Here is a 16866-nt window from a genome sequence, read left to right on the forward strand (position 1 = left end):
AAACATAAATCATCCAATTAGCCATAGAAAGAATTCTAGGAAATACCTTTCAAAGTCTTACCAAAATCCCCTGTTATTTAACTGCATTTTCCTCCCTTTTTTCCCCCACAAATATTGCAGATGAACATACATTTCCCAATAAGATTTCAACAGGTTTTTACAGAAAGTGAATTTACCACTCCTGGCTGTGGGTACTTTTGGTGAAAATCTCAGGGTTGCAGTCATGTAGCCATGGAAGAGAAATGATATTTTGACTATCTAAATGCTCATAGGCAAGCTACAAATAAATGATTATACACAGAAATTACAAGCAGCATTATTTCAAACAACAAACACATTCAAGAACATCCAGGCAGGCTCACAGATAGTTTGCAAACAGATAAAAGGCCAAACACTTCCATTCAGTAACTTGCTGTAGATTATTCACGCAGCTCTAATAACAGTCCCCTGTCTCCATGAGACTGCATCAGATGCAGTCCAAAACTGGGATGGTGGTGAAAGCTTCCACTCTATCACTATGAAAACCCAGAGTCCAAGCTGGTTGTTTTACCCATTCATTTCTACAAAACAAAAGAAAAGGATGGGATTATCTTCCCAGAGTTTGTTTTGGAGTTGCTTCATTTCAGTGGTATGCAGACATTTTCCCTGTGGTTTCGCAGGGTGACCAGGAACACCTGTTAACTTTAAAAGAAAAACACAAAATCCCTGAAAGTTTTGTTTGGTTAGGTACGATTTTTTTCATCCTATTTCTGTTTTTTACGTTATGACAGCAAACACAGCTTGTAACAAACATTGTTTGGAAGTTGTAAAAAACCAGTAATTGCTGTTGATGGGTGGCTGGTTGCACAGCTATGACAAATGGCCTCCCAATGGCTACACTTAATGCAGCCACCAGGCTCTTGGCCAAACCCCCTCAGCAGCTCACTCCCTCCCACCAGCACTCCTCAGAGGTGGCATCCACCTCCCAGCTGTTCCCCTTTCCCCTGCTGATGCCATGAAATACTCCCACACCATGCCTGGGTCTCAGCCAGCTGGGATGCACACCACGAACATCCATCAAGCAAGAGCAGCGGGCACTCTCCCACAAGGTAGGGAGCTGAAAATGAGCCCTGCCAGCCTTTGGGTGTTCCCAGTGGGGCTTCTTTTGCTAGAGGCAGTTGAGGATATTGATTTCCCTGGTTCAAGCCCGTCATTTTCATCCTTCGTGGCCAGTGTGGCTGAAGAAAATAGTTTAGGCTGGTGGCATGCACTGCTATTCACCTTGAAATGCTCCTGTCTTTCTCCTGGATTTGTTGGTCACAGTTTCACATTTTCCATGAACCAGACAGTGGTTTGACCTCCTTCAGCCTGGGGGTTTTTTAGCAGCAATTCATCTACATGACTGTCATATATGGGTCAATTTGGGAGCTGAATGACCATATTACCATAGCCCTGGACCCAAACTCACATCACTGGCTCTGCTCTTCACACCAAAGCAGTACAACTATAGTGATTCTATGCTGGCTCTGGTTAAAGCCTGGCCCACTCAGCAATGCTGACAGAGGCATTGCTTGAAGGATTTGCTAATAAGCCTGAATTAAATGCTACACAAGCTTGTGGCTTTTTGCTACAAGACAAAAACTATGATGCATTTGAGCACTTAAACAATGCATCCATGCTGCCAACCAGCCTGCCAACAGTGTCCAGGGGCCTGCCCCTCAGGGCAGGCATACGAGGGGACATGTAAGTCATCGGGGGTCAAGTCAAGGGTGCACATTTGTCCAAGTCAGTCATACAAAACTTTAGCTTATTTTTTGGACTCGAATGGGTGAAACCCAAAGGCATCCTTTCACTGCATGTCAGCTGGGCTGGTAGAAGAGCAGGAGAAGTGCAGGTGTGGGAAGGGCTGACAGAGATGTGTCCTGCCTCAGCCAGCTCCTCTGCTAAAGGAGTACAGCACATGCAAGGCACTTTGAAAAAAGGCTGTTTATCTAAGCAACTGTTCTGCATTTCCTCCATTTCTCATACCACTGGCTTCAATGACCCTACCTTACATGCTATATGGGAGAAATCTATGGTAGTTCTCCACGTCCAGGAAGGAATGCCATGAAGTCATTATTGTCTGAGGGCTGAGCTGCCTGCCAGCCCAGGTAAGAGTGTCCATAAAGATTTTAGCCCATGGGCTCAGCCAGTTCAACTTAGGAGAGCTGCCATGGTCAGGTGAGGAGATCTAGAGTGCTTGCAAGGAAAACCAAATTGTATTACTCTAGAAGGGGCAGGGGCTTCAAGGTCCCTCTTTTCTCCCACTAGCATTTTGGAATACTTACTGTCCTCCCAGGACAATATTGCCCGAGATGGTCATGACTAACTTGCTCTGATCAAGGGTGAAACTTCTGCAAGGAGATCTATCCATCAAAGCAGCCACACTTGCATGGATGCCATTACCTAAGGGTGGAAACTGTCCTGTTCAATTAAGTCATACCTATATATGAGGCAGAGGCTCACAAGCTGTTCCTTGGGTCTATTGATTTGTGTTTCAGCAAAGACAGTCTCTGGTAACAGAGACTAGAAAGTGCCCCATGTGTTCCAGCAGAGCAGGCAGCACCATTAGAGAGCACAATTGCTTGCTCTCCAGCAGGTCTTTGTAAAAACGATGAAGCAGGATGTGTTAAAAACATGTTAACTTGCTGAGATTGCTCTCAAGTTCCTGTTAGACCTAGACTTTTACCAGCTGGCCTGTTTTAAAGAGAATCAAATTACATGCCAAACTGTGTTTAAAATCTTAGGCAGGCCAATACTTTTTCTAGTAGGGCTTGTTTTCTTCCCTATTGGCTACCTCTTGCCTACTGGAACAGAAAAAACAGTTTTAGTTCAAGTTGCAGGATTACTGCATCAAAACTCATTTTGGACCCCATAGGGGACAGACTCCTCATTCACTGCAAAGAGAAAAAAGAGAGAAGAAGTGAGGAAAACAGAAAGTGAGCTGTCAGGAACATCATGTCTGTTGTCTTGGGCTGGGGCATCACCTCCTGCCCACTACTGACACAGTAGCTGCTTCAGCTCGGGTAAGTCATGGACATGTAAACAAACAAAAAAGACCTACCTGAAAACATTTCAGACCTTGACGTTCTGGGATAAAGAAGTGGGAAAAGTTTTTCACTGCATAAGTCACCAAAGTTAGTTCTTTGTTTGTTTTACTTTAAAGCCATCTTTGCTTAACTGTTGCTCTCCTGAACGACGAACAGCCATAAAGGCACCACTGCCATCCATCCTGCCCTCTGCCTCTTGGCCTGGAACATGGACAGCTTTTGTTGAATGAGGGCTGGGCTACTCAAACAGAAAACTCTTCAGAAAACAGGAAGTTTCCAAAAAAAAGTCCTAATTGTTGAAAAAAAATCTTGATAAGCAAGTGTTTTCTCACAATGACTATCACAAAAATTAAAACCTTGCAGATGAAAGTTAATAAATGTTAGGTTTAGACCAAAAATATTTTATGAGGAAAGCAGGCATTTTCTGGAAAATACTCATTTAGCTGAAAGCCTGATTTTTCAATCAAAAAATTAACAGTGAAGTAGCCAGGCATAGCAAAATCACATTACAGTCCAAATACTCTCTTTGTATGTCAAGAGAACTGGAGACACAACAAAATTACCTGTAAGATCAGCAGCAATAGGTTAATGCTTAACACAGGGAGGCTGTTCAGGAGCTGCCATACAAGAGAAACATCTCTCTCCCCAGCCAGCACACACCAGCTCTTTGGTGGCAAAGCCAGTGCCAGGCAGCAGGATGTTTGGACAGTTTCAAAGCAATAGAACTACATTGAATAGCAAACAAGTTTGGACAACACAGAGCGACTCTATGTGGAGCTCTCCTCCTCCTCCATCACATCCTTTGGCCAGCAGAATGACAGCTGCTCCAGGGATGTGGAGGGAGAGCTGAGTTTTGGAACACAGCATCACAGGGGTTGGCCCTAAGCGCTTCATAAACTGCATGGGCAGCATAAAATATGCAAACATACTCACAGAGGGGAACCGTGTGATGTTGCTTAGGCATTCCTAGTCCAAGCAGCAAGCTCTAGGTCCCAGAGGAGGGAGGGAGGAAAATGAAAGTGAGCTTTTCTTTCTGAGCTGCATTAAGTCTCCTCCCTTCCTCAGCTCCAGGACTGAACACAAGGCTCCCTCTGCTGAATCTGCCACACAACTGATGTCTGCTGGATCCAGCATCCTGAGGGAGTTTCCAAAACCCTCCTATCTCCTACACCTTCAACTCACTGCCTAGGCAGGCAGCAAGCCATGGAGGACCTCTAGCCCTTCCACAACTGGGGAAGAAAGAGCTGGAGGTGTAGAACAGGACAACACAACAAATTTTTCTCGGATAAATGTGTATGTGTGTATGTATATACCATGCCATGAACACTTACACATCTCCAAATTCTATTAAAGATCATTGGTGCAGTTTCACTGAAGGATGCTCACTCAGTCAGCCTCAGTGTCTGGGCTGTGGAACTGCAAGCAACTGCTCTAACACTCCTCTGGTTAACTGCAGAGATGCTGTTACCAAGACTGGGATAAAACAATCCCTAAGTTTTAAGGCAGATGTTGGAGACTCCTGTATCAGATGCAGAACAAGTGTTGTCCCAGCTAGAAGCTGAAACATGGTATGAACTGGCAATTTTATTTTGTGATTCTTCCATGTTACCCCGGGAAAATAAAAGAAAAAAATCAAAGTTTAAAAAAAAGTGAGAACGACCTGCTGTATATGTAGAGCTCTTTTTTTCTCAGTGTTACATCACTCCTCACTTGGCTACACATCTTCTTCATAAATGTACTCTGCTGGTTTCAGAGCCTTACATTTCTACATATCCTTCACTTCCATCCCTCTCATGTCATGGTTCTTCAAAGCACAGTCCTTTTCCACCACTAAAAAAAGCACCTTACACTTCCCTAAGTACATTCTTATCTTTCCATACCCCACAGAAAAATTTGAAGTTACACTATCCATTCCCTGTTTCCTTCTTTAACCACGCCCAGGTCTTCTGGTTTCCATTTCTACCAAGTAATCTAGCTAATCTCTGTAAGAAAAGTCTCATGCCTAAACTTGCTAGGAAATCCAATTGAGGCATTAAGCCCCGTATTAGATCCTTTCTCTCCTTAAGTCAAGCATTTGGTACCCACAAATTAAGTGGATTAATCACATGCCTTCTATAGGGTACAGTACAAAAGAGTAAAGTTCCAAAGTACTGTTGCCCATAAGAGCAGTGCTGCAGGATTCCAGATTTCTGTGACCTGTACTCATCCCTCATGCTCAGAAATGTCAAGATACATCTTCAGAAGGTGCTGTGGTTTTTTATTATTTTATGAAGGCTATTTGAGAAGACGAGTGATTCATGGTATTTTTTGACAAGCTTTCTGATACCTCTGTTCCTCAGCTCCAGACCTTCAGAGCTCAGTGCTGTAGCAGCAGACTGTCTGTAAGCTGAGCAGGTTTTCCCCTCAAAATCCATCCACACAGCTCCATAACCAGAGAGGAAGATTGGGAGCAACCTTTTTGCCCATTCCCTGCCCCACAGCCAGGCTGAGCAAGTCTCCTCTGTCTCTAGCCCTCCCTCACTCTGTTTCCAAAACACACACTAGCTTAAAATGCCAGGTCTGGAAATTTAACAGTAAATAGTAATACCCTGCCCCTATATTTTGGCAACACAGTAACAAGATAGCAGACAATATCCCTGTCCTTGAGATATTTATACTGCCAGCATGGCTGCAAAGTATTCCTATCTGTATCTTAAAAAAGAGGGAGCTGAGGCACAGAAGGATTAAAGGATATAGTTAGACCACCTACCAAGGCATGTGTAAGAGACGTATATTTCTGTGATTCAAAAGACTGAAGGAGTGTTTAACCTCCTATTGCCAGGCCTTGGCTCCCTACAAGAAGTCATTAAAAAGAAGCAAGAGTTGTATTTGGTTCCCTTCTCTGAGTAACTTAGCACAATGCAACACACCACCTCATTCACCATATAAAAAATTTGTCTCCTGCCTGGAGAGCAAGAGCTGAGAACCTCTCATTGCTCCTTTTAGCCCAGATCCTGGAGCTCATCTCCCAGCAGACACAGCTTGGCGTGATTCACCACATGGCGAGTGCTGGTAGGAACAGATTCAAACCCCATCTACCTCTAACTCAGTCCTTCACTGTCAGTGACATTTCATTAGCTTGCCACTTCAGGAACAGGGTTTTGCACAACACAACCCTGCTGCATGCAGCCACTTCCAGCCCAGAGCAGAGCAACTTGATTATACCTTCACCCATTCACTTACTTAGTCTAGATCTCAAAAGATAGTCACCATGGGTTTCACAGTTTGTTTATAAAAGCAGCATTGCTCCTTAAATATACTTCTCAGCTGTCTTTCCAAGCCGGCAAAGTGGTCATTCTTACAGGTCAGTCCAAAGAGGGTAAGAACACAGACTCTAGACAAACATCCCCATCCCGGGGCTTATCTCTGCTCCTACTGCGTTGTAATGGTTTGAATCAGGTGTAAGACAAGAAACGTGCTGTAGCCCTGGGACACCAGAGGGTGACTGTTACCAGTTTCATTTTACAGATGAGGAAGCCAAGGCTTGTGAGGTGAAGCCATCTGCCCAAGGCAACAACATATTGGCAAAGCCAGGATGAGGTGAGTTTGTTTAAAACAGCTGGGGGAGATGTCTAACAATGTTAAAGAAGTCAGGAGCTCAGTATGGTTTAACCAGTCACTAAACTCCCTCCTGCAGCTTTCCACAGTGCACAGCCCATATGTTGGTGAGGTTACTCACACTCACCAAGGAAAAACGCTCCAAATATCACTTCTCTCTGTCACAGTATTGTCCTTGTACTCCAACCTCCGCTCATTTGTTTGCCAAGTATTTCCTGTGGATCCCATTGTGATTTTTCCTTGCAGGATGCCCTGGGAGCAACAGCTGCAGCCTGCTGACGCCACCTGACTGATGCAAGGAATGCACATGGGCTGGGGAAGGGAGCAGGGCCAGGAAGGGCTGTGTTGCCCTGGGAAGCTCCAGAGTCTTCATCCTCAGAGAGATGGAAAACCTGACTGGGCATGGTCTTGGTCAGCCTGCTTGAGGTGGCCCTGCTTGAGCAGGGGATTGGACCTTCCAACCCCAACCAGTCTGTGACTGTGTGAAGAAATGAGGGAAGAAAGAAGGAAGTGAAGGAGAGGAAGCAGAGAAAGGACATGGCTTCTGGCTGCCCAGGGACCAAGCAGAGTCAAATGATGTCAATGAGACATTTCCCACCTCTGAACTGATGAGAGCCTCACATGTTCAGCCTCACAGGGTCCAAACTAAAACCCAGGCAGAGCTCTCCTCCTCTCCTAGTCCCCCGTAGGTACCTCTGTTCTAGTCCTGTCCCTGTCATACCACTGTCCCACCACTGGTTATTTACCCTACAAGAGCCATTCCCTGCTCTCAGGCACTGCAGGCCAAAGACATCTTCCATAAGCCAGTGCATACATGGGCCTGATTCAGCATCCCTGAAAGACAAAAGTGTTCTTGTACTTCATGCCTGAACAACCTGAAACACAGATTAAGTAGTACCAGGTGTTACAAAGACCATGTCTTTACATCAGCACTTGGGAGCCCTTCTCTCCTTGATTCTCAGCATTTTGGTAGCACAACACTTTGGGACCAATCTATTTGGAAGCACCAAAGACAAACCATTTTCAATACCTTCCAATAAGATTATTCATCATTTCCATCTACAGAGACTCATATCTGATAGGCCATCACCATATACACAGATTCCAGGCATATTGCCTAAAAAATGTACAATCCAGTGTAAATGGAAAGGTAAGATTTAACCTTAAATGAGCAGAACACTCACTCGGGTATAAGCAATACAACCCAGAGGCAACTCTGATAAAAGGTAACTCCTTTCATCCCAAGAGACAGCTATGCACCAATATATGCCATAGCCAGGTGTGCTTTGCTAACGAGCCAGAGCCCCATCTGCAAGCAGCTTAATCAGCTCTCCCTGCATTAACTTGGGTCTCACACTGCCTTGGTGGTTTTCTTATCATTCCACTGCTGATATCCTGAGGCTGGTTTCGTTTTGAGAGGTAAGAAGAAAGCTTTTAGCTCTCTCAGGGTCTCAGCAAAATCCTGACCCAGGCATTTAGACTATGGTGGCAGAAAGGTAAAAAGGTGTGATTTGATACCCACCTTTTAATCCTTGTTGAGCCAAGTTCACAGTTCAAGGGAGGGCTGAGCACTTCGAATGAGTAAAGTCTGCAGTGTTAAATCTACAGTCTTCTTCCACGGGAAAAAAACAGTCACGTAATCTTCCTCATTTCATGAAAGAGCCCACTGAGGATACTTCCTTCCTCTCCTTTTCCCTGAAGTGCTCACATGCTAAATGACACACAGGACAGTATACAGGAAAAAAGGTCAAACGGTATTAACAACAGGGGAGACATCTATCTCGATTTTCCTTTCCTGAGAACTTAAAAATTCCCATAACTTCATTGCTACAGAGCACCATCTAGCAAAAACCAGTGCAGCACCACTGATTTCAGTGAAACTTTGGTTCATTCGGAAACCAGGACTGGTATCAGCAGAGGGGGTTTTTTGTTATGCTCGTTTGGAAGAAGAGAAATAGCATCGTCATTGTGAAACGCATGCTGAATTTCATCAGAACATGCAGGCCCTGGAGGAAGAGGCAGCATGAGACCTGGGTTGTTGAGGTGAGAGAGAGAATTCATTTCATGCCCCAGCACAAGGTTGCCAGCAGTGAACTGGGGCCTTGTAGGTTTAAAGCCAGTATGCACACACAGAGTATGCACAGCAGTTATGTGGCTAATGTGCCCTTTTTATTTCAAAGGTGGTAACCCAAAACCTTAAATATAACCCTAACTATATATAATATTATATATAATGCATTTTAATCTGCTACAAGTATGGTCCCTCAGCATGAACATATTTACACGCCTGGCCATTTCTCAGCATAAGTAATACCTCGCTTGGGCTTCATTTTTCCTCCTGTGAACTTCACATCTGATAAGCATTAAAATCCAGTCAAAAAACAGAAAAACTGCTCCTGCAAGAATAATCTTGTCCTCTGGAGAGACTCCTTGTGACTCTTGGCTCTCCTTCCCAACTACAAAGCTGGGGGACAGGCAGAGGCGAGAGATGATAAATTTTACCCTCAGATGTTGATGTCAGCAGGATTTGCATATGAGGACAGAAGTCAGCCTGGTGTCTTTCTGATCATGGCATTCAAGATGTCTCTCGAATCAGACAGGACTGTTGGTTCACCTGCTGCTCAGCTACAATAAGATCAATTATGATTATTTTATCTTGCTTATGAAAGCTCAAGTAGAGACGAACTACATTGAAACAGGTAGGCATATGACAGTGTAAATGAGGGCAGAGACTGGGCCTCTTTTATAAAAGCAAACCCATAAATGCCCCTAAAATAGAGAAATGTGGTATGAGAAGCCAGACACAGAAATGCTACTAGAAAAGAGAAAGGTTGGTTGGAACTGTTGGATTTCACTCTGTCTTGACTGAAATTTTTATGAAACTCTTCATCTGCTGCACTTTATCATGTAATTGCAAAGCCAGTTTTGCTCTCCAATACAATGGAGTCAGTCTAAAGTTACTTTATTTATTTCAGAGTGGTTACTCCAAACTTAAACTTAGTACAGAATTTAGCCCTGTTTAGTGCACCACCACTGCCCTAACTTTCCAGCTGTCACCTAGCATAGCACATTTGTTTAATCTACAGCTGCTGTTGTCTCGACATTCCTTCACTAAAAACCCTCCCTTCCTGAAGTCTCATCATAGCAGTGCAGGCATCTCTGGTCCTTGGTGACCAGCAGACACAGGTCATTAGAAGTGACCTGGAGATTTTTAGTACAAGGAATGTGGGTATATGTGTGAAATAGGGAAGATAAATGAGACAGCAAGGCCGCTTGAAGAGCCACCACCTCCTCCATCCAGTCACTGGGCAGGCCTAAATATAAATAGGCAAATGCAGAAAAAAAAATGGGATTCGGGGAAGTCTGGTTGTGGTTGGCACTATCATTACCCAGAGGCTGTGCAGGCACAGACAGCTGTTCAGGCTCCTGATTCTGCATTCACAGTCTTGAGTTTACCTCCTACTCAAGGGAAGAAGCGAATTCCTCCAAAGGGCAATGTCCAACAACTCAGTTAAGCTGTTATCCTTCTTTGATTTACTAGGTGGGGCTTCAAACTCAGGTGTCAGAACAGGAGGAGGTGTGAAAAACCTCAGTGTGGAAAACCTATTGCCTAGTGGCTCTCTCTTCTCCTTCCGGAGCAGAGAAAACATGCGGGGAGGCTGACCGACATCTGGAGCATCCTCCAGGCACAGAGAGCCCGGGGCCGCGGGAGGGCAGCATTGATTTGCTTTCCTAAGCGCCGGGCGTAGGAGCACAAATAAGTTCATTCTTCAGGGAGCTTGTAAAATACTAACCGCGAAACTGCTGTGGGTTTTTGTCTTGGTGAACGTGTGAAAAGTTACAAAGGAGTGTCGCTAAGAAAGTGTAAGTACAGCCTTTGCAGATTTTTGCTGCACGAAGGCAGCACCTCTCTTCTGGTTTATAAACCATTCAAGTCAAATTTATGATGGTGAAGCCTTCTTGGCCAGGGGGCTGGGACAAGGAACAGATTCCTCTAAACATCACTGTCCCAAAGGCATATTAACTATAAACAGTAAATAGCAATAACCACCTGTGGCCACTGTTTTCTGTGTCTCTTTTGAATACATTTCTCTCTCGTACAGTTTTATGCATATGAGAATTCTCTTTGTCATGACTGTGGGAAGATAGGGGAGAAGTGGAAGTCCCTGCAATGTGCACCCTTCTCTGTCCTTCCCCAGGGCAAGATAAGAGCTGCCAGGGCTGCCAGGCCACACTTCTCTGAGCTCTCCCAGCTGCCTTCAAAAAGCGACTCAAGAAGAAAAAACTGAAACCTGCCCCAGAAAGGATTAGTGAACTAAGTGCTCAACTGATGTGAGAGAGGAATTATGGGGAGACGTAGGTGTCTCCCCACCAAACCCATTTCAGGTTCTCCACAAGCAGAAGAGTCGTCCTGGTATCACCAACTCCCAAAGCCTCACTGCCCCCCAGCCTCGTACAGGGGCAGAGCCGGTGTCCCCATGGTCACTCCCACCTTCCTGCATCATCAGGACGAATCCCTTTGACACTGGGAATCACTGTGCAGCTACTGCTTCACCCAGGGAAGAAAAAGTCCAGTAATGCCAGTGTTGACACTTCAGAAGGATGATTACTTTTAGGCTGTTCCCAGTGAGAGAGGATTCAAACTAAGGGCTTGAGGGTTTCACAAATAACTTCATTTTTTTGCACAGTGGGAGCAAAGATATTACCATATCCCTTCAAGTAAGAAAATCTGGTGTATAATAGACACATATAATAGTCTCACAGCCATTTTTAAGAGCACATTCAGAAGTAAGGGAAAACAACAGCCAATATGTGGCAAATCCTGGTGTCTGTTTTCAGGGCTTCTCCATCATTTGTAGTGTTTTTATTTGAAATAAGTGTGCCGTGTTCCTCCCCCCCTTTTTTTACAGTGGTTAAAGATCAGCCAGAAAAGACGTTGGCTTTCCAATGACACATTGTTCTCCAGCCACGAAGCTTCCTGTCTTATATTCTCCCAGAAATACATTTCACAACTGAGGTAACATTTAGTCTGAATGTTCCTCAGATCTCAAAAATTACTTTAATTTCCAAATTTTTTGCACAGCTTTCTGACACAAAAGTTACTTGTTTTGCTAGTAGAGACTTATAACGATATGGCATTTATAAGCAGATCATAAAATGCTGATGGAAAGCATGTTATGCCTATCAGCAACATTATCATGGGTGCTGTGAGAACATCAGTCAAGGATGTTTTATCAGTTGTCATAAGAAACCCTTTGACCTTTGGGGCCCTGTAAGAATTGCCTCATCAGTTATTTATCGCGTAATAAGTTATCTGTGTAAGTAATTTTAAGACAAAGCCTGACATTGTTTCCTTTGCATAACTCAAGCAGACAATTCCAGAGTAGAAAATAATTTCCCTATTGAAGTTGGTGGGAGTCTTTTTATTGATTTTAACAAGACTGTCATCAGGCTCAAAGCAAACACATCTGTAGCACTTCTTGGGTGTGTTTTCCTCATGATGCCATTTGAATGCATCTTTTGGAGGGAATAGATGGGCCTAATTTTCCAGCCATCATCATCAGCCAGGCTCGAGCAGAAGAGTGTGAACAAGGACAGCTGGAACACCAAGAACTCCTAGGCCCAAGGCCAAATTTGCTAAACAAGCTCCATCACAACACAGGCAAGTGTCTAGTTGTTGAAAAAGGCAGCATGAGAAAGGAAGTGTATAAGATGAGAAGGTTATTGGGACCCCATATGGTTTCAAGAAGCATAAGGGAGTCACCAGCCCTCCTTCACTGAAGCAGAGACAAGGCAAGGATTTTCTTAAAAATATCTGAAAATAACCAATGCATTAAACGTGAACATGTAAAAATGTTTACGTGAATTTTTATATGAAGAATCTTAGTGATTATTCAAAAGATTATTCAAATTTCAAAATTTAAAAAAGTCCTATTTCTTTTTCCCTAGGCCAAGTGAGAAGCATGCTTTCTATGTTGACCTGATTGATAAGGGCAGTTCACAGCTCTACCATTTCACTTCCTTTTGCTTCTGTTTCCCAAGCATAAGACAGAGCTCATCAGAGTTTGGCCCAGACTTTGGAAATCCATTTTATCATTGCTCTTCTAAATACAGCAAGCCTCTCATCCCATTTTCAGGAGACATTCAGCACCAAAGAGACTAATTACTTTTCTGCCTGCCCATAAGGCTTTGTCTCTTGAATGCCCACTTCATTTTTGGCTCACTGGGAAAAAAAATTATGTATAAGTCTTAGCTGGGTGAAAGATGCCAAGGACTACATGCTACTGTTTGACAGGATGTGGCAGGATACTTCTATGGCTGCAGCAGGTCTGTGTGTTATAAGAGACAGCTCTTTAGTAAGAAAGATTATGTGTTTAAATAATCCTTGAGTACTTGCCCATGGCACTGAACCAGGCAGAGCCCTGTGCTGCTGTGCTAAGCTGTAGCACACATTCAATGGTTGGACATGATCATGGTCTGACTAAGGGGCTGTGCAGCAGGGCTTGTAACACAGCAGCTAAGACCATCCCCTCCTCACCCTCCATATGACTGTAAAATTAGATCTGCTGTCAGGAAGAGTATTACATTTTGCAGTGTTGATGTATAGCCAGTTCACATCCCTGTGGCAAACTAATCCTGTCTATTGATAAGCATGTTTAACTTATAATGGGGACAGTTCTTCTAAGAAGAGCTGTAGAAGCCTGCAGCAATCCAGTTGTTTTATCTGAAGGTAGGCAGATCGGAGCAATTCACAGATTTCGGGTTTGGTGGGAGTTGTTTTGCTTTGATTTGGTTTCAGGCCAACTCACATCACCAGTTCTGGTCTACGTAAGGCCCCCAGGCTACAGTGACTGAGTCTGATCCATCCTGAGTTCTGTGGTCCTATCAGGAAAGTGAAACAGCTTTTGTTATGCAAAGCAGAAAGTAGCCGCCCTAACAACCAAAAAAGATCTCCCATTCAGTAATGTTCAACCAAGAGCCTGTATCAGAATAAAATAATAAATTGTGACTATTTTTTCCTTGGCACTGGATTATCCATGCTTCCTGTGGTTGCCACAGCATCACCCCCTGATGCCATAGCTCCCTCCCTGTTTAAGATTCCCTGACCGGCATTGCCAGAAATCCTGTCTGTCCTAATCCTCTTGACCTTACTTGACATGATTGAAACTGTGTCTGAGTAAGAGGCACGGTCAATGTCTCCAGGGAATAAGTTCCTCTTTAAAGCAGGTGTAGATCTTACCACTGCTTCTTAATGAATGGTTCAGCATCGGTGCTTCTCTGTTTCAAATATAAGCATTAATTTAAGAGTGTAGGAGCTATGGCAGCCTCAGACACAGAAATCTGACTCATCCCAGCTGCACTCTGTGCATGTAGGTCATATGAAATGCCATCCATTAGAATGCACAATGCTGTATATTAATTTCAAGGGCCAGTGATTGCTGCTTTTCATGTATTGCCTGGGGACGAGACGAAGTAAACTAGTTCATAATAAGCTTTAATTAAACAGAAACCTAGACATTGCCCTACTTTTCCAAACACCAAGAAGAGTGAGTCATATTTCCTCCAGGCAAGTTACTATTTTCCACACCAAGTACATATAAGGTGTCTCCAGAGCTTGTTATCTCAGGATTTCACTTTCATTTCATGTCTGTGCTCAGACCTTACAGGGGCAAGGTCAGACCTTACAGAGGTCTGAGCACAGTTAAGCAAAGCTACGGTTTTAGCTCAGCCATGGGATATTTCTCACTACTCTCTGAACCACTTTGGGATTTAAACAGGTGAAAACACAGTGAAAGAAAACAAAAAAAAAACCTACTCCTGGTGGGCTATCCTTTAGTGGCACAGTTCACACTAGATCTAAAAGTCTTGAGGGATCCTGCCTGAGGGATACATAGTCACCTTGTCCATCCCTCAAACAAAACCAGCCTGAAATGTTGCGTTCTTAGAGAACATGGAATCATTCTCAAGGCCCTGTGCCAAATTCAGCCCTAGGACAAACAGAGAAGACATGTTTAACTGGAAAGTGGTTGGGCTCTGCCATGTGGCTTCAGTGGAGTCACTTTGAATTTAACCTGGTGCTCCTGAGCTGAATTTGGTCCAGAGACGCCAAACGATGTATCCCAAACTGCATGTCTGAGACATCAAAAGAGGCAGGAATTTAAGACAGACGTTTTCTTGTGCAACCCCAGAGCTGCCTTCAGCCCTCCAGGGCTAGTGACCCTTGTGTACCAAACTCAAGAGCCTGACCCCACTGAACAAAATGGAAAAAATTATGATCATAGAATATCCCAAGTTGGAAGAGACCCACAAGGATGATCAAAGACGGATCAGAGTTTGACCCCATGCATAAATGACAATACTTTTCCCCTGCCTGACCCTGCAAACACAGACTCCATATGCACCACAGGGAGTACCTCAGCCATAATGATCCCCACACACAGAAGGTGCAACACGCCATATATTTCAATTTGCACTTATTACCTCTTATCTGTTCATATGATTTATTTTTCTGCTCCCCCTCCCCACAGCAAACTGTCTAGTGATGAGTACACAAAATGCCCTTTTGTCACCAGTCAGGTGTCAGTTGGGGTACCTGATCTGTCTACCTAGGTTTATCTCATTGGCAGGAATAAAAGCTTCTTTAATAGCAGGAATATGACAGGTGTAAAAAAATAATCTGAGATTTACTTCCAGCTTTGGTCAAACAAATGCACAATAAAAACAGACCGATGCTGAGTGAAAATTATTTTCCCTGCAAAAGTAGTTCCAAAATAATCAACAGCAACTATGGCTCTGGCAACAATTGATATCAGATTTGGAATAAAATGGGTCATTCAGGACAAACTAGAGAAAATGCTTTGGTCTTTTCAGAGAAACAAGTCTCCAAATAATAAGGACCAATGTTTCAGGCTCTCTGGATATGCTGAATGAGGTGTACATCCTCATCCAGTTTATCAATACTGAAATTATCTACTTGGATTTTATTATTTATTGATTAATCCAACGTGAGATCTAAGCTCACAAAAAACTAATATCGCTAAATATTTCAAGCCTTGATCCTCATGTCTATGTGGCAAGAAGGAGAAAGTGAACCCCCTTCTTCCAAAACATGATGCATTTACCACTGCCAAAGGCTCCATCCCTAAACTAGAGGAACTGAGGTATGAGTCAGTCCAGCAGTTTCCATCTCCCTGTGCAACACTTCATGAACACAAGTGTCAGGTAACTTTCCTTCACCCTCCTGCACTGTCAGGAAAACCATTGAAAGAAGGTGAAAATTAAGGTTTCTTTTATCTAACACTGACAATCATAGGGCGGAAAACAGTGTGTGTGGGGGGGAGAAACTTGCTATTCAAAAATCAGCAAATTTTTGAAATAAACTATGTGAAATATCTGGAAATGTATGGTCAAGCTGCCATTACCATTGCCATTCTCTAACAGGGCAAGAGTATATTGTAAATGTATTTAGAAAGTTACATTCCCAGCCTAAACTTTATAAAATTATTGGTTTGGTTATAAAAATACCTTTCACTGAATCTCAGTACAATACTTTCTCTCCTGAGCTCAGACGATTTTCTGAAAGGAATGTGTTTTGTTTAGAAAGTTTCGTTCTATTTAGCACTTTTCCAAACATTTGTTCAATCCCCCCTTAATTTCACATGGAATTATGCATCCACACCATCCTTTAGCAAGGAACCCCAGGAAGTTATACCCATACTGTCAGAAAATAACCACCCCTTCTGTGTGCTCTGAACCTTGTTCCTTCATCTGATGCTCCCTTCCAAGTTCTTCCATTGGAAGATCAACAGACAATCCCTATTGACACTCTCTATGTCATGCACTCTATCAAATCTGCCCACACCTTACCTTTTGCTAACCTAGATCCTTCTTTGTGTAGAAGTTATTCTATGTTTCTAACTTGATTCCCAGGGTACCCATTCCACTGCATGTAATGTAGCTTAAAAATTTAAAAATATAGGAAATTACATTATACTAGAGTAATTACCATTAAAAAAAACCCACATTGTTTATTTCAACCTTCTTCCTTGAGAGTAGTTTTCAATAAACAACTGTACTTTTTCTCCTCTGTCCTAAAGTCATCTAGTAAAATATTATAAAAATATACTTGGAGTTGTACACTGAAAAATGAGGGAAAATAAAGGAAAATACCAATCCTTTGAACCAGCCTTTGTTGGTACAG

At 43.3% G+C, this 16866-nt stretch overlaps 1 long non-coding RNA gene across 1 annotated transcript; it reads right to left on the reverse strand.

Annotated features, from left to right (window-relative positions):
• Positions 1-304: 304 nt before the first annotated feature.
• LOC120324437 lies at positions 305-4045 on the reverse strand. The gene is made up of 2 exons (XR_005565742.1): positions 4002-4045; positions 305-3357 (listed from the first exon to the last, which is right to left on the reverse strand). It is a non-coding gene; the product is annotated as an uncharacterized LOC120324437 (long non-coding RNA).
• Between the last annotated feature and the right edge of the window lie 12821 nt (positions 4046-16866).

Source organism: Pipra filicauda, unplaced genomic scaffold (genome assembly GCF_003945595.2).
Source record: "Pipra filicauda isolate LSUMZ 115617 unplaced genomic scaffold, ASM394559v2 scaffold530_size479538_pilon, whole genome shotgun sequence".
Lineage (NCBI taxonomy): Eukaryota > Metazoa > Chordata > Aves > Passeriformes > Pipridae > Pipra > Pipra filicauda.